Source organism: Pollicipes pollicipes, unplaced genomic scaffold, assembly GCF_011947565.3.
Source record: "Pollicipes pollicipes isolate AB1234 unplaced genomic scaffold, Ppol_2.1 Scaffold_4219;HRSCAF=4965_pilon_pilon_pilon, whole genome shotgun sequence".
NCBI classification, from domain to species: Eukaryota; Metazoa; Arthropoda; class Thecostraca; order Pollicipedomorpha; family Pollicipedidae; genus Pollicipes; species Pollicipes pollicipes.
This window is the reverse complement of record NW_023596448.1, coordinates 26,796,003-26,814,639: the sequence shown is the minus strand read 5'-3', so window position 1 is coordinate 26,814,639 and position 18,637 is coordinate 26,796,003.

Here is an 18,637-nt window from a genome sequence, read left to right as displayed (position 1 = left end):
GGTTGGTTCGTTTGTCTTTAAAGGTTACCAGTCTTTGATCATCAAACACAGAGATGCACTGCTGCGATTAAAACTGTGACGTCGCCTGGTGCCAGTGTGGGCCAGATTGTCTCAGCGACGTCTGACAACGAGTCGAGGATGAGTCATAGCCTTCTGGTACGCTTGAGGTCGAGGCCTCAGGTGCACTTAAGCTCGGGGTTTCAGACACGCCTTCAGGCAACGAGTAAGAACTCTGCGGTTGGAGTACCTAGCATGCACCCCATAAACTAGGGAACTCCTAACCTGTTCAGATCAACCGTAGGTGGGAGGTTACGTGTTCTTTTCATATGGCTTTGCAGGTGCTTGTAATTTTCCGTTGGCTAACACAGGTTTATTACGCTATACTTAAATCAAACAATTACTTGCAGTAATGTCAACCCAAGAAGCTCGGCACACAACCCGCAGCAGCCATGCAGCCAACCACGCCGCATCACACAGGTGACATCCGGCACAAAAGGCCCACACGCAGACTCCGCAGCGGTGACATGGCCAAGCACAGGTTCCTATAACTTCCGCTAGGCGGCCGAACACCTACGGTTCAACGTCAACAACGGAAAAATCTTCCAAAACACCTGAACACTTCTCTGCCCCAAGCCTGGCTGCATATATTAAGTTGTAATTTCCTTCCGCCATTTCAATGTAACTATATTGGGACACAATATGACAGCTATTGTGGCAAGGCTGATTTCATCGCTGTTAAACGTCTTCCCAACACATTATGTCTTGAATCCTGTCATCTTCCACGAAGAATGCACTGCTGGTGCTAGTTACGTGATGCTAGACGACAAGTCGAGGACATTGTTCAGTTTCTCGGAAAGTTTGCAGACGATGCTTTTGCCCAGCAATCCCTAAACACAGCATATTGGGCGTGCGCAGAGCCCACCACTAATGTTTCTCCCACATGGATCGCCGGGAAATGCTTCCTCCGGCATTTGAGGCAGGCGGCGGTGTGGGGAATTTTCGTGTCGTTCAGTGTTGTTGCAGAACCTCCCTGGCCTGCCTGACCCTGATTGGGCAGTTGCCAGTTTACATTTCTATGCGCTGGTTAATCGATGCAGTCCATCATGTGGCTCCCAGCGATATCATTGAGTTATGAGTTCAGATTTAAAAAAAAAAAATCCATCACAGATGAGATGGAAATTTCCTTTGGAGAAAATGTGGGATTGTGGTTCAGTAGTCTCGCCATTGTCTCGATGGGACAGAAAAGCATCTCATGTTGGGCTGTGGCATGCGAAAACAGCGGAATTACAATATTAAAGTAACCTGTATGTCATGTCAATTAAAAAAAGCCCATAGTTCGACTGGTTAGAGTGCCTACCTTCCCTCGTACCTGGGTTGGGTGGCATGGTGGGGTGGGTTGCTTCGAGTCGTTTCAGTGCTTGGTTAGAGTGCCTGCCTTCCATCATACGTGGGTTGGTTGCCTTGACGGGGTGGGTTGGTTCGAGTTGTTTCAGCGCTTGGTTAGAGTGCCTACCTTCCGTCGTACCTGGGTTAGTTGCTTGACGGGGTGGATCGTACGTGGGTTGGGTGGCGTGGCTGGGTCGGTTGGTTCGAGTCGTTCGGGTGCTTGGTTAGAGTTTCTGCCTTCCATCCTACGTGGGTTTGGTGGCATGACGGGGTAGGTCGTACCTGGGTTGGGTGGCGTGGCGGGGCGGGTTGGGTGACATAGCGGGGTGGGTTGGGTGGCATCGCGGGGTGGGTTGGGTGGCATGGCGGGGCGGGTTGGGTGGCATGGCGGGGTGGGTTGGGTGGCATGGCGGGGTGGGTTGGGTGACATGGCGGGGCGGGTTGGGTGGCACGGCGGGGCGGGTTGGGTGGCACGGCGGGGCGGGTTGGGTGGCATGGCGGAGTGGGTTGGGTGGCATGGCGGGGTGGGTTGGGTGACATGGCGGGGCGGGTTGGGTGACATGGCGGGGCGGGTTGGGTGACATAGCGGGGCGGGTTGGGTGGCACGGCGGGGCGGGTTGGGTGACATGGCGGGGCGGGTTGGGCGGCACGGCGGGGTGGGTTGGGTGACATGGCGGGGTGGGTTGGGTGTCATCCCGGGGTGGGCTGGGTGACATCGCGGGGTGGGTTGGGTGGCATGGCGGGGCGGGTTGGGTGGCATGGCGGGGTGGGTTGGGTGGCATGGCGGGACGGGTTGGGTGGCATGGCGGGGTGTGTTGGGTGACATGGCGGGGTGGGTTGGGTGGCATCGCGGGACGGGTTGGGTGGCATCGCGGGGTGGGTTGGGTGGCATCGCGGGTGGGTTGGGTGGCATGGCGGGGTGGGTTGGGTGACATGGCGGGGCGGGTTGGGTGGCATGGCGGGACGGGTGGGGTGCATGGCGGGGTGGGTTGGGTGACATGGCGGGGGGGTTGGGCGGACGGCGGGGTGGGTTGGGTGACATGGGGGGGGGTTGGGTGACATGGCGGGGGGGTTGGGTGACATGGCGGGGCGGGTTGGGTGGCATGGCGGGGTGGGTTGGGTGGCATCGCGGGGTGGGTTGGGTGACATGGCGGGGTGGGGGTTGGGTGGCATCGCGGGGTGGGTTGGGTGGCATCGCGGGGCGGGTTGGGTGACATGGCGGGGTGGGTTGGGTGGCATCGCGGGGTGGGTTGGGTGGCATCGCGGGGTGGGTTGGGTGGCATCGCGGGGTGGGTTGGGTGGCATCGCGGGGTGGGTTGGGTGGCATCGCGGGGTGGGTTGGGTGGCATCGCGGGGTGGGTTGGTTCTAGCCATTCCAGAGTTTGCTGTTTGCCCATTGCAGTGACGGCCCGCAGCTGGTGGCAACGCCCGTTTAAAGTCAGGTGAAGTCGGAGGGTCGTATAAATCGTACCCAGTATCGCGAAGCATTTGCTTTCACCACAAAATTTTCCTTTGAACTGGGATTTTACGATCGGATAGGAGGACGAAGGGGGGGGGGGAGGGCGGGGATCAGGGCCCATGCAACAAGCTCTGTTCAGCTTGGGCTCTGATCTCAGAAGCTCATACGACCAAAATGTGGGGGCCTAACCTTGTAACACAAAAGTTGAATAGCGTTGATTGCACACATCCCATTTACTTTTCCTTTGCAGGAAATGTTCTGCTTCCGCCATGCGCAGACCGTCAGCTGATCCTTAAAGTGAAACAGACATGGATGACTATCTGCTTCAAGCCTATGGGCTCCGGATTTTGCAGCATGCTGTAATTTGCAATGCAAAATCCCTGTTAGCACTAAGTCCAGACGGCGAATGAAGCGGTAGGTGAGTGAAACACGAATGGAATGAAAATAATTCTGCCTGCGACCTCTCTTTATTGATGAAGCTGCTGCATTCAACACAGGTTTTTGCCAACTTACTACCATTTTTGGAAATTTTTCTGAGCACGACCTTTTTTGCTACGTCATTTTTGTTATCGCCCATGTGCACCTTTTGATTTTACACATCTATGGTATCCGCCCACGAATATCTGGTCAACACTTCGGCGAGATCTTTTCACCTCTTTCCTCCTTGGGTTTCATTGCCATTCAACAGCTTCCATTATGCTAATACGATGACGCAGCAGATATCGAGACGGCCTCCCCTTGAGCTGGCTCGCAGCGGAGCGATTTTGTGCAGGCTTGGCCGTGGTTTCTAAGTGTTTTGTTTTTCCGCGTGAGCTGCCAAAAAGGTTCCACTAATGGTCGCATTACCATAGCCAATGGCACGGACAACCGGCTCGGCTTCCTTTCGAACTTTTCAGTCCCACCTTACTCTCAAACCCAGAGACAGCTGCGAGAAAACGTATCGCGGAGTATGTGTCAGTTTCAGGCTCGACATCTCTGGAACCTCCCGACAGCAGCAGGCAGCTGAGTGTCGCCGTTTGCGAACATGCCAATGAGGCGCGACAGCGGCGAAATAGTGCGCTGCATCCGGTCGGGGTGGAAAGGTCGTCGGCTTCCCGGCACAGCACAGGGTTTCTGTTAACACGTCAACTGCAGGGCAAATACTCTTGCGGTTACCACCTTCTCTTCCTGCAGTCATACCGGTTTGTCTCCTGGAAAAACCGCGCGCTCCTGAGGCAATGCGACAACGTCAGTATCTAAACTAGGCGGCTCTCTAATACTGTGGCATCTTGCGATGGAAGTCGTTCGGCTGCGAGGTGTTTCTTTGTTCCCGAGGGTAATGTTGCAAACCCCGAATGCGCCAAGGCGACCCCGTGACAGGCATTAGGTATTCCAAAACCAGCAAACTCCTCATGACTCAACTTAAGCTCATTGATGCCGCGGTGCCCCATGATCTGAACCAGGCGCCTCGAGGCTCCTAATGCGCCCCATCACCGCATCAGTCACCCATGGGTATCGACGGCTCAGATGTACTGTGAAGCTCACGATATGAAGGTTTTCTCCTTCGGTAATCCGTGATGCCCCCGTGGCGTGTGAGACATCTAGCAGACACTGCAGCACCCTTTCGGACGGAACAGGACATCACTGAGACACGCTGTCGCCCCAATGACGTCAAGTGATGACTCCTCCTTGAAGGGATCAGCATCATACCAACTTCAAACGCTTCCCTGGATATTGACGTCCCTGATGAGTACTTGAGGATGATTGGGTTTGGTGGGGCGGACATACAATATGGTATATGGAGGCCCTTTTCCTTGAAGCCAGCTTGCGTAAGCACCCTCCTCTAATCTGGCCCGTGGATTCATATATCAAAGTTCAGGATGGCAGTTTGCGGAACATGTTGAATGTGGAGGCCTGGCAAGAAAAAGGTCAAGCGTGGACAACGACCGGCATAAATATGGATTTTTAAAAGGATTTCGCCCATTTTTATTCTAAAGATTGCGGTCGATCCAAAGTATTCGCCGCGCAGCCCAATCGCACAAGAACGTCTGCCTCCCAGCCTGCCTATGGCGTGTTGGTGGCTTCGAATCATTTCGGCGTTCGCTGCTTGCCCCTGGCTGGGATAGTCTACGGTCAATGGCAGCGGCCGTTCAAGGCCAGATGAGGTCAGAAGAGGGGACGGACTGCGCCAAGTGTTGCGATACTTTAAACTTGCCCCCCCCCCCCTAAGATTTGCCATTTCGAGATCTGATGGTGGGGTAGAGGATCATACAAGAAACACTGGTTATAGTCCAATCTGTTTCCAGAATTAATATGTTAAGCTCGAAGTCCCCCCCCCCCCCTTTCCCAACCCGAACAGAAACTACGCCGCCATGGGACCGCTCCAAAGCTGGCAGCTCGCTGCAATGGGATTACCATGATTAACCCTCAAGTAGGGCTCGGAACCCGGACACGGGGCCTGAAAGGCATGAATCTCGGTCTCGAAGCCCTAAGCCAAACTAGAAGCGCAGTCTCTGCCCATGCAGAGATGCACGCACAAGTCTAGGACGGGGCGTCCCGCAGCCAAGAAGAGGAGCGCTCTAAGCCTAGCAGCGGCGCACCACCCGGTCCCATCCCGAACTCTCCGACCTTCGCCATGGTTGGGTTCGAGTGGTGTTAAGGTTTCCTGGCGTAGCCACTAACTATAGGAGCACTGGTTATTACCACGGAAACGTCACGTCTCCGCATAAAGCCAGGTCATGGGTTTGTGTGTTTGTTCTTGTGTAGTTGTGATCAGACCAGAGGCTTAGCGAAGCATTGCATGACGTATTCGGAAGCTGACCGCCACCCAACCGTGGTCGCATCTGGCATAGGGGATGAGCTATTCCCAACACGTTAGTCAGATCGTGCTTTGAATTTCTAACGTCATGAGTGGTCTCTTCGGACCATCCCTTGGTGGCAGAGTTGTCTCTCTCTCGTCAGGGAAACGTGGCAGATGAGAGGAAATTTAAATTCACCGGGCGCACGTGGCAAGCCCGCCGTGTTTGCCACCCTGCGCTGGCCGGGCACGCCGCTCCAACTTCCACACTACCGTGACGGCAATAACGGCGCTTTTTAACCAAAATAGGCGACAATAGCAAGATTTTATCACAGTCTTAACTGTTATTTCTTACTTAAAACTCTACAGAAATAGGCATTGTTATGTGATATGGTTGCCCTTAAGTCGTGCAGTGGTGATTTAAATCGCAAATTGGCCTAGTTGTGGACGCAGACCGATCCGGTGGCAATGAACTGAAGGAAGAGTAAAGAAGGAATACCAATTTCTGGCCTGCCTTGTCATCTTCCCGCCATCATGCTGGATGTACAGCCGAGGTAGTCTGGGATTTAACCCTGGCTAGACACCTGGTCGCGGAGCCTCCTCCCGAGGTGTTCCAAGAGCAGTCCTTCCGCCACTGAATGCACAGTTCTGGAAGTAGCACCTGAGCTTGCAGAACGCTTACACCCGTAAAGGGTCGTTGGCCCTACCATTCGCAGCTCACGATGACCCTTTCGTGACCGCTTGCCGGCGGATTCGCGAGCATCCCTCTATCGGGGTCGTGTCAAGCACCTGTCGAGTACACTCACCCGATAAAAGATGGCTGTGCGGAAGACATGCTCTAACAGCGTTTCTTGTGATTTCGATCACCGAAACGTCGTACAGCTGACTTTTTCATGTGAATACTATAATCATTGGCATGCAGTTGATCAAATGTGTTTTTATTACAATCTCTACAACCACGCCAGAGTCCCTCCACGTACTAGGCCAACTGTGGTAAATGGAGAAATATGGGAGCAGATAAGTTTTACCATTCACGGCCTGATTTGAAATTCATGGCTTTTCTTTCAAGAATTCATGGCCTGATCTTTTTACCAGCATATGATTAAGTGCCTGCTGAACTTTTTTACAGCTGGGGGCGGGAGCGTGAAAAAATAAACAGTAGGCAGTTAACATAAGCTATATCTTACTATACTGTATGCTTTAGTATATTTCCTCCCAAGGATCATTGTGAATTTGATCTGGGTCATTCTTGATCAGTCAGGGGCCCTACACAGATTCCTTCCATTTCCATGAAAGGCTCTATACGCCCCCCCCCCCCCCCTCATATGTCAACCTGCCGGGGTACTCACGGGCACTCAGGGCTTTTCACATTGGTCTTGGAATCTTTCCGCTCGCATGCAGGGCCTTGCGCTGTCACTGATGGCCATGTGACTTAACCTACTGAGGCACACAAAGATGGTCGGCCCTCTACATTAGTCCAGGGCTCTTTCAATTTGCTGTCATTTGCGGAGTACCTCACACTCAACTGCAACTCATCTGCAACTGCAACTCACGGCAACTGCATTGCATGCCTGCTTCTTGCCGCAGCTCTTTCTGTTAACCTACTCAAGCCCTATGGATTTCACAGGTGCCCGCCGCATTGGTGCTGGGCGCTTCGCGGCTGCTCGGAGGGCCCTACACTGCTGCCGGAGGCCCCATACGTTCATTGGTGCTGGGCACTTCGCGGCTGCTCGGAGGGCCCTACACTGTTGCCGGAGGCCCCATACGTTCATTGGTGCTGGGCGCTTCGCGGCTGCTCGGAGGGCCCTACACTGCTGCCGGAGGCCCCATACGTTCATTGGTGCTGGGCGCTTCGCGGCTGCTCGGAGGGCCCTACACTGTTGCCGGAGGCCCCATACGTTCATTGGTGCTGGGCGCTTCGCAGCTGCTCGGTGGGCCCTACACTGTTGCCGGAGGTCCTGTGCGTTCATCTCCCGACCCCCTCACGATCGCTCAGAGGCCTTCCACGCTGGTCATGAGTTCTTCCCGTCGACTTGAAGGGCTCGGTGCTTGGTTTGGGGCTTGTGTTTTAACCTGCCGTGGCACTCCCGACCGCTCAGGAGTCCACGACATTGCTTTTGGGTTCTTCTCGTTTGCTCGAACGGGCCTACGCTGTCGGCTCTACACAACACTTTAATTCGCTATTCGCTATTTGCTATTCGTCGCCAGCCTTAAGTTGGTAGGATCCACCATCATGCACGCGACGCACAGTCCTCTAGCACTGCGCACAGAAAGATCGCTTCCTTACAAATATGAGAAACATACGAAGTTAGAAATCAATGACCGTAATCCGATTTCTTCCAATCCGAGGATTGCTGTGGGGTGGGCCCGAAACTCTAGGGGTACTCTCGGTGTTACGTAGCCACCCCCTTGACAAAGTCCTAGATCTGCCAGTGCCCATACCCCATTATCCGTCACCTCTGTTTGATTTAGCTTCATAAGCAATGTCCAGCATAGTTTATTTCGTCGTAGACAGCACTCGGTTCCTGGTAAGGCGCTGCAAGGCTCTTTACATACAAGTATTTTTCTAAGCTAGCACTGGTGTATGATCCAGTGCACTAGTAAACATGCATTACCACTTTGCATGCTGTCGGTGCAACTGCATGCGCTGTTGCGGACATCGTTGCAGTTGCCGCACCGAAAGACACCGTGGTAAGTCAGATGCGTATGCTGGTGTGGCAGATGGTCAAGGAACATTAAAACCTCTTATGCTGCTACAATCCACTTTTAGATCTGAATGACCGACAGGATTTATGAGGGCGGCTTTCGTGCTACCTTCTATGTCCGAGACACGCCTCATTCTTCTTTACGCATGGGGCGTTGTAAAGCCTGATGAAATGGCAAGTGAACGCTGAATGAGCCGGTATGAACGCACAAAATAGCCGTACGTTGTGGTGCAACACTCTTTGTGAAGATGCAGCAATGCTCTCCGTCTTCTGTCAACCTTTTGTTCAAAAGTCGAACCTGAATTGCACCTTGCATGTGACCGTATATCTTCGCTTACAAAACAACATTGCTTATGGATTTCAGTCCGTTCTTGGCGACTCTTATTCACTCCAGCGCCAACTGCGTCGCATGCTGCCAACGAAAGTGCCGTTTCGGCGTCATTTCCATGCGTTTCCCACGGATGCGTGTTGTGCCGTCGTTACCGTGCTGTAATTGATAAATGTACGCTAGGTTATAGCCTGCTTGCCCGCATGAGAACATAACAAGAATGCGACGCATCGGATCCCACGCCGGTAATGACCGGGGAGGGGGGGGGGGAGAAGAGGGTACAACCAGCACTGCTTCGTTTCGTGTTACGGCACACTTTTCTACATGCTGGCAACTGGTATGAAATCGCTCAAAGACTAGCATCAGATTTTGCAATGCATGTTTTTGCTGTTCCGTTCTTTTGCGGCGCCATTTTTCCCATCTTTATCACACGTGATTTTAATTACATATTCAAAAGCTGGGTAAGATGTAAGAATAGCACCATACCACCCCTGCCCTCTGCAAGGGAGGGTGTTTGTGGTTGTGGTGAAGCAACGGCTCGGCCATTTAAGGTCATCGAATTCTTATGTGTGCCTGGGCTAGCCCCTTGTGCGCCAGGATTGTGACCCGGTGATGAGTGTCCGGAATTGCACGTCTGCTTCTTGAGAACTAAGCTATGTTTACATCAGCTGACGCTCACGTCACTTGAGACCGGTCTAAACGAGCATATTCGCGACTAAAGAGTGTATGTGTTTGGCATGAGCAGACACGAGCCATTGAGAACGCCCTCTTCTATGAACAGTAGATCAAATATCCTGCCGCATCTTGCAGATCAGCGATCTATTATGTTGATGGAACTCGTGCCGCATGAGTGCCAGAAACAGTAACATCGTAAATCCGGGGACTTTGCCTTATTCGGCAGAGCAAGAAAGCATTAGCGACGGCATAATGGCTTTCTCGGCATGATGAATTTTTCACGCATTGTCGCCAAGGGTTTTCGCAATTGGCGGCTACCATAATGATAATGAAAACAGCCGAATTTTTCATTTACAACGGTCACTAGAATAGTCTCACACATGGCCGATTCGAACCCGTGGCAGTTGAAAAACTCTCCACTAAGCGCATCAGAATACGCGCTCTTTGGACGTTGCGCACGATGTCACGGCTGATCGCACATCAGTGAAGCGCAATTGGCTGGAGCTGGGCTGCTCGCTCACCGCACAGAAATCAGCTGCTCGGTAATGACCCGCTCTAAACGCTTTCTGTCGAGCGCAACTGGCTGACTGCGGTTGCCGTCCGGCGGCTGTTGAATCGCCTCAGTAACGGCCGACGGCGGCTGCCCGATTTGGGTCAAACTAGTGGGTCAGACCGACGCGTGCCCGACTTGTCCGCAGCGAGGAGTCCACGGGCTTGAAGCAGGGAGCCGCGTGCTGCTCTCCGAGCGCTGCGTCTGCCGCTGCACCCCCTGCCTGACCACGGATCGTGGGCTTCGTCGGATCCGCCTGGTCAGGGAGGCCACCCATGGGACAGCGGGCCGGGATGGCCTGTCCGTGGCCGGCACATAGATCCTTCCCTCCGACGGCGTGTGGTCCGCAGAGACAACGTTGTCCTCCGCGGCTAATTCGCGTCTGGCTCCGGCTGTGTCTCCGCCGGCGAGACACTGAGCCCCGCACTGAGTCGCTCGGCACCTCACCGGCGGGATGGTCACCTCACCGGCACCTCACCCGTGATGACAAGGTGACGAGGTGCCGGGCGGCTGCCCTGCACTGCGCCGCTCGGCACCTCACCAACGGGCTGGTCACCTCACCGGCACCTCACCCGTGATGACAAGGTGACGAGGTGCCGGGCGGCTGCCCTGCACTGCGCCGCTCGGCACCTCACCAACGGGCTGGTCACCTCACCGCCTCCTCGCCCGTGATGACAAGGTGACGAGGTGCCGGGCGGCTGCCCTGCACTGATCCGCTCGGCACCTCACCGGCGGGATGGTCACCTCACCGGCACCTCACCCGTGATGACAAGGTGACGACGTGCCGAGCGGCTGCCCTGCACTGATCCGCTCGGCACCTCACCCGTGATGACACCCCCAGATTAGACATTCAGGAGAGCTAGGCTTTCAAACGCGCAAACAAACTACCTCGGGCTACTCCTCTCTAAGCAAATGTCGAGCTTGCCTGGGCGATAGATTGGAGAAAAAGCGTGCGCCGTGCGCAAGGGTACTGGCTGTCGAAAAGCGTGACGCATTCAGCGAAAGTAAGATGCAAGCAAATGTCCAGTTTATGGCTTGGGCCTTTTTGCGCGAGTCTCATGCGAGCAAAATAAGTCGGTGTAAACAGACGGGACGGTACGGACGATGGTATGTCATTTTTTTCACTCTCCACTCCCGATTTCCCGATTTGTCACAGTTGGACTTGCTTTGTGACCCACCAGGCATTGAGACAGCAACGATGTCTTTCATTGTGGAAAGCCAGAATACCATTCAGGAAATAAATGAAAGTTGTCCTAGTCGACAGGTCAACAAAGCCAACTAAGAAACAATACTACTAGGACACCACTTCATAGTTGTAAACTTACGCAACGCCCTAGATTAATGCACACTGCATTATTGTCGATGATGCTTACATTGCATCCGCAAATATTAATTGCACGTCAACGTTGCTACACGCCAAGCTGGTGCGCGCGTTGTCATCCGTCATGATAGTCACTCTCAGCGACGTAATTGTTGGGCACTCCACCCGGATGTCCCCCTCCCCCCAATGTACACCTGCTGCTTCACCTGACCCATTAGGCCGCAGAAGTTCTCTGCTGGTCGCGATAGCTTCGGCATCGTGGTTCTTGACAGGCCTTTGATCACGCATTTTTGACAGGCCTATACATCTAGCGGCTGTCTCTTAAAGCCCTTTTCGATTTCCGTGCCTTACCAGCCTGTTTCCGTGATGTGAATAATTGCTGACTTCTCCAACATCGGCGGGCCAGTAAACGTCGTGCCGCGCCCGACGTTAGTAGTAATAACAACATAATCGAGTCAGGATCTGCCTGGATCAGGATCCGAATAAATTTTACCCTTTAACAAAGCAACTCTGGCGTCACGTTCTTTAGTGCTTTTGTTAAGAGAACCTCGGTGAGATTTAAAATACGCTTGTCAGTGGCAGGGCGGGTGGATAGCAAAATACATGGCCCGTTTTAATAGATTTTCTCCGTCAAATCACTCGTTGCCTTCGGACAGATGTAGTTCAGCTATGCACTTAACCCCACTCCAAGTACACAAGAATCAGTACTTTCCACACGTACAAATTATGAAGCAGTCGTGCCTGCATGAACATCTCTAAAGCGGCCGGGCTAAACGGGGTGCCCATCTTGTCGGTGCGTCGCTGCCCTGGTGTTACTGGGCTGCTGGCGTTGCATTTCATCCACACCTCCATTATTAGCAGTGTGCTCTCAGCGGCACGAGAGCTAGTGTGTGTGGTTCCGCTGCACAAGGCTGGTGAAGGCAGTCTGGTGGGTAATTACTGGCCCATCTCACTCGTCCCAGTCATGTCCAAAATCGTCCAACGTGTCGTTTAAAGTCAGCTGACTACATATCTGATAAACAGATCTGCTTAGTGACTGTCACTAAGCATGCCGCTTCGTTCATTCTGCGAAGGACGCCGAGTTCGACGCTGTCTGATGGACATCTAGCGAAATCAACAAATGCCTGCTTGCAAAGATAAGACAGTGGTCATAACCTTCTCTCCCGGAGAAAACGGGGAGAATGGGGATATAGATGCGTTGAAAATTCGGCAGCATCCCTTAATTGAACCGAGTAGCAAAAGTGCTATTCGTTCCACTTCTACATTCATGCCCACATTTGTTACTATATTGATGCCTACGTTGATGCCTGCATCATCTACATTTCACGCCTGCTGCGCTTTTGCTATTCGTTGCGATGAAGGTATGGTGCCGAAATATCAACGGATCTACATCTCTTTTCTCCTGATTTTTTCCCGAGGAATAAGACTATTACTGCTGTCTCATCTATGTGCATAATGTTCCTCGCAAATGCACTTGAAAACTTACGTAAGGTCTGCTGGCGTTGAAAGCGACAATTGATTTAAGCAAGGGATTTGACAGCGTGGATTCCGGCGTCCAATCCTTCAAAGCTGGGATAGTATGACAATCCATTCCATTCTTGACTGTCTACTTTAGGGTCCAACAAGGTTTAAAATTGCAGATTTTCAGTTTTACGAGAATGCGTATATCGGTCTCCATGCTGACTTCTGTACAGACTTGGCATAACTTAAATGGCTAAGTTGCAGCTTTTTCTCTCTGAGATATTATTTGGGACCGCAAGATGTTTTAGCCGGTATCAATTTACCCAAGTATGCGGTGTGTCACATAATTTTAGAACCTGCAATTGCACGACATGCTGCTGACATCGCAATTCCTGCATGCCGAGAAACCGCGTCACTCCGATGTCGTAAGTGATTTGCAACCAATCATGATCATCTCACTGTCATTTTTTTCATCTGAGACAACCAGTTCAGTCTCGTTCTGACTGCGGAGACGTGGGCTGAGGGGATTCCTGCTGTCAAAACCGGTAAGAACAACAAACACCTCTCACTCTGGGCCGAAGCTGTACTTGGGTCTCCAAGTGCACACTTGTTGCAGTCACAACAAAGCAATTGAGGAGCCGTGCCTTCCCATGCAGCGTCAAACGGTCACAAAGGAAAACATTACGTACTATGTTGCTTACGTTATCGGTGTCTCCACGCGTGCTCTCTTTGCCCCGTTGTACACAAATTGCCGATCGTTGGCCACGCGCCTTCAGTCGGCGAGCCCCACGTCTCCAGTAGGCTATTTTCAAGTCTCCAGCCTGTGCACCCCGGGTCTCCAGCTGGTAAGCGCCGATCTCCAGCAGGTGAACACCGACCTCCAGACAGCGTGCCAGACGACCTCTGCGTCTCAAGCAGATAAGCCTGCCCGTATTTCCAGCCGGCAAGCCATGGGTCTCCAGCCAGCCCATCTTAGGCCGGTCCGGCATTCTTCATTGAAGTCATGCCAGTCGCTGAGGCATTTGATCATGGGGAGCATGCATCTTGGCGTTGCCGTCCGTCACTCGCGCAAATTTCTTCGAGAGGCGAAGAACAGCCGTGAGGATGGATATAACTCTTACGGGTGATATGAGTCTTAACTGGCCGCCTCGGCTGGGAGCTGGAGATGAGCCCCTGTTGCCGTTCGCTAACATATGTCATCCAGGGGGACGGTCCAGGGTCTTACACAAAGTGTGACCACTTTCGACGCCCACGTCAGACCATTGGTCACGAAGGATGACCACCAAACCAGTGATAGCCTCCGTCTTGCTGCATAAGTTGTCCTTTTTCCTTTCATCCTTACACGCTCGTGTCCTGGTGAATGATAAAAAAGTCTGCTGAAATGGACCCATTCACTTTCTGCGCGGCACTTGTAAGTTACCGCGGCTCAAAATCATTGTTAAGCGCGCTTCATTTGCCACGTTTTCTAGCAAAAAATTAACGGTAATCGCGCCGGACGTTGCACATTTCCGAGCTCACTTGGCACTGACAAACCCAGTGGCGTATTCCGTTCCATGGAATTACGCTGCCGATGCTGATCGACCTCAGCTGCGCTTTCGTGATCGGCTTCCACCATCTGTTTGAGGGCAGCTTCTTCAGGAGCTGTGTGATGGCCCGGCGCTTCGGCTGTTGCTGAGGAGAGCCCATTGGCGCAGATGGAGCCTTCGTTGTCATATGCCAGATTGGGCACGTGGTCCTCCTTCGGACCGTTTGAATTGGTTCAGAGCAAAGCGTCCCTTTAGTTAAGATCAGCTGAGCTTAGGAAGCTCTACAGCGTAGATCAGCTGAGCTCAGGAAGCTCTACAGCGTAGATCAGCTGAGCTCAGTAGACTCTACAGCGTAGACCAGCTGAGCTCAGTAAGCTCTATAGAGTAGATCAGCTGAGTTCAGGAAGTAGTACAGATCGTAGATCAGCAACGTAGACCAGCTGAGCTCAGGAAGCTGTAGGGTTCAGCGCTGGTGATTGAAGCGGGGTTTGGCGAGATGCTTCCGGACTCCATGCAGTCGTCGGCAGTCGCGCTCGGTCGAGTAGTCCGTACGGCGGACGTGCTGCTGTCGTTCTTGAAGGAGACGTGGATGATGCTGACAAGTTACTCGAATGCGCTCTGTTTTGGTCGAGCCTCCATAAGCGTGTCTGCGGTGTGCGAGGATGGAGTGGATTGATAACAGACGTCCCTTTCAGCGCGATAGCGAGACTTTTCCCCGGAAGCGCATGATAAAGGCGAGTCCTTCGCCTCTCTCCAAAGACCCTTCCTGCTGCTTCCAGTCGATGCCAAGATCGCAGCGCAGAGGTTTAGCGTTATGCCTGCGTAATGAGTTGAGGAAATCTTACCGAGCAAAAGTACCTCGAATGTTTTAAGTGTGTTCCATTGGTTTTGGAAGTACATTGGTTTGAGCATCTCCGACAAGATGACAACAGGAAAAACACCTCAACCCTTAATATATTCACCACAAAGCCGTCACACTTACGGAGGCGCTTATTCCATGCCCTGAACGCTGTATGAAACCCCCTTTTCTTGCGTCCCAAAACGCAGTGCACGATCTGTTCCAGCTCCTCGACGCTGAGGAGCTGCTTCCATGCAGTGCGCTTTATGATTTGGAGAGAGGAAAATGTTACGGGGGCTAAGCCAGGCGAACAGGGTGCGTGCTTGACCATAGAGTCACCAGATGTTCTAAAAACATTGTCATCTCGAAGGGCGTTGGAGGTTCGGTGCTGTGATGAAACTTGAACCTGCAGCCTCGCTCAAACGGTCGCTTATTGGTCACAGCCCCCCCCCCCGTCCCATCATCTTCTTCAGTGATGGTAATATCTTGCAGAGCTGATTGCCTCATCTCTGTGAGGAAAGTCGACGCTGACGGTGCGGTCTGTGCAAGTGGAAATAAGGAAAAACAGGGTCTCTGTAAAGCTGTTTCACATTTGAGCGTGTCCGTGTTTTTAACGGGGAGGTTTCACTCATCTGGATTCTTTCATGTGAGCGTCTGGTTTTCTAGATGTGCCACGGGAACTGTGGGGTCAGTCTCATTAATCTCGTGCTTTTTAAGATGTGATACGTGATAAGTTGTGAATTTCCTCAATGTTCCGAGGATGCAAAGTACACACTGTTTCCACGCTGTTTCCTTCATACACTCTTCATGCAGCTTGCCTGACGGGCCCACGTCACCGCCTCTGAACTGAGCAGGGCTCGCTGGCGAGGGACTGAAACCACGTGCTTCCGTGAGACGCGCCATCTGCTTGCCGCCTCCGAATTGGCCAGGCCAGATTCACCGCGGGATCCCTCCGCCGGGTTACGACGCGCGAGGTGCGGATGTCATCACAGCCGGCGCGGTCCTGAGCCCGATCTCGCGCGGTGCAGCAGCCGCTGCGTCCCCCACGCGGGGGAAAGCCAGGCAGACGTGCTCCCTCGGGAGCCGACACACTCGCAGCAGTGAGGAGGAGTCGACGTTGGCCCGCACGTGCAGGCGGTGGGCGAAGACGTCGAGTGAAGTGGCTCTCCGCACCCTTGTCTCGCGAAGTTTCGTGGGTTTGGCTGGACATCGAACGTCCCCTGTCCGAGTCTGATAGGAGCAGCTGCTGGAAGGCGGACGTCTTACACAAAGCATGGGTTGCCTTGTCTGATGATGCCTGATACCTTGCCTGGTGCCTGAGATGATCCCGCGCGTCGGCATGGTGGGTGTCATGGACGAGTTCGTGGTGTGCCTGCGCAGACGGTCGCCCTGGTCGCAAAGACTTCGCCGACCAGGCGAACGGCGAACTCTTCGCCGATCAGGACGGGCTCAGCGCGAAATCCATCTATATGGCTGTGGCGACCTGGTGATGACCCATAGATGGCGACGTAGTGATGACCTATAGATGGCCACCTAGTGATGACCTATAGATGGCGACCTAGTGATGACCCATAGATGGCGACCTAGTGATGACCCATAGATGGCGACCTAGTGATAACCTATTGATAGCGACCTAGTGATGACCTATGGATGGCGACCTAATGATCTCAGTTGCGGTGTTTGTGCCCGGCGGCTGCCGATGAGCTGGCCCGCTGTAGCACGAGCCCGATGTGGGCCGTCGCCTGTTCTCCCGTGGTCACGCCGCAGGGCGTGCGTGTGAGCTATGCGTGAACGCCTTTCCAGCAACGGTGGTGCTCGGCAACGCTTAGCGGAAAGCAAATATGAGCCGTTCATTATCCTTGTGCTGCGTGGTTTCATGGTATTTTGGTGCCAACAGGACAGCATGAACGAAGCGCGGCATCACGGCGCTTCCAGGTACCGTATACGCCCGACAAATACGGGCTGGGTGGTCATGGACACAGGTGCGGGACGTACCCGTCTTCGCTTGATTTCGATACGGGACAGCTGGCCCTCGGAATAGCCGGCGTTTGAACTGGTACAAATGAGTTTTCGTCAAAAACAGCTGTCTCAGTTACGATTTCAACAAAACGGCTAGAAACACACCAATCTGTCTGGAAAATGGTTTGTAATTGGAGATTCGCAGGCTCTCTTTCAGCCAGACGAACAATTTTTTTTTGTCAGACGTGATGTAAATGATGTTATTCTCTCATTTGAAATATGCCAGGCTTTAGCCACTTGTAGCCGCTTGGTGTACCTCAAAGAGTTCAGTTCGGATAATATAATAATGTTCAAAGACTGTATAGACTGTGAATAAAAGCAACCCATATTTTTGTTTTTAAGGTTCGATGGAACGTACTAGACAGACTCGCGATGAAGCTCTTATCTGGTTATGATACCTTTAGCATGGCGGCGAATCAGAGATTATGCTCTTTTAGTCATCCATGCGCGCTTCTTGTCAGCACTTTTCTGATTTTCTTTGTTGTACACCAAACATTATTTCCCTCAAGATTGTCTTTGATAAGGCTGGATGTAACAATAATGATCTTGTATCTTATGATTGAACGTCGCCTCCCTCGTGTGTGATGTCACGGGGTAAACTTTTTTAATTTGATTCCGCCGTGGTAAACTTTACAAAATCTGGAATGCATGTGTTTGGTGATCACATGGTTTCATTTAAAAACCAGCATCCAAGCGACGCTTTTTCTGTTGTAGTGCCGTCGTCGATGAGGCGCTGCAGATGAATGGAATCGGAAAAGCCTGAACCCTGGCTTTCCACCGGGCGTGTTTCAGATCGAGCGACGCGTTCTCCTCCGGGCGTTGGCAGTGCTGGCCGTGAATGTAGACTTGGCGAGCCCTGATAGCTTGCCGTGACATAGCCGAGAAGGGAACCTTCCGTGATTTCCCGGTATCTTCCGGTGTCTTCCGTGTATCTTGCGGTATCTTCCTTGTATCTTCCGTGTATCCTCCGTATCTTCTTCCGACCCTCCGGCGCGACTCTGAAAGACCTTCGCCACATGCAGTCCGAAACCTTATTTTTGACGAGAGAACAAACATGCGTATCATTTTCATTTCTGGAAATGTGCTTTGATTGTCTTTAAAAAAGGTTATTTTCATTGGTGACAGCATTTATTCCTTGGATTCAAAAGGTGCATGCGCCTGGCGTCATTGATGTTTGCCAACAAAAGAACCCAGCACACAATCTCATACGACGGACCGGGACGACTTCCATCGGCTGGTACTAGTGCTTCAACAGCTCGTCTCCGACGCTGGCCAGTGGCCAGCGTGAGCGGTCCCGGTGCTGCTCCAGGACAGAGCGAACCGGCCGGTCCGCTCCGGGCAGGTGCTGACCGCAGCGGAGCCAGACTCCCTTCCTGTCCCCGGACAGAGCGAGCCGGCCGGTCCGCTCCGGGCAGGTGCTGACCACGGCGGAGTCAGACTCACTTCCTGCCTCCGGACAGAGCGAGCCGGCCGGTCCGCTCCGGGCAGGTGATGGCCACGGCGGAGTCAGACTCCCTTCCTGCCTCCGGGCGGAGCGAGCCGGCCGGACCGCTCCGGGCAGGTGCTGACCACGGCGGAGTCAGACTCACTTCC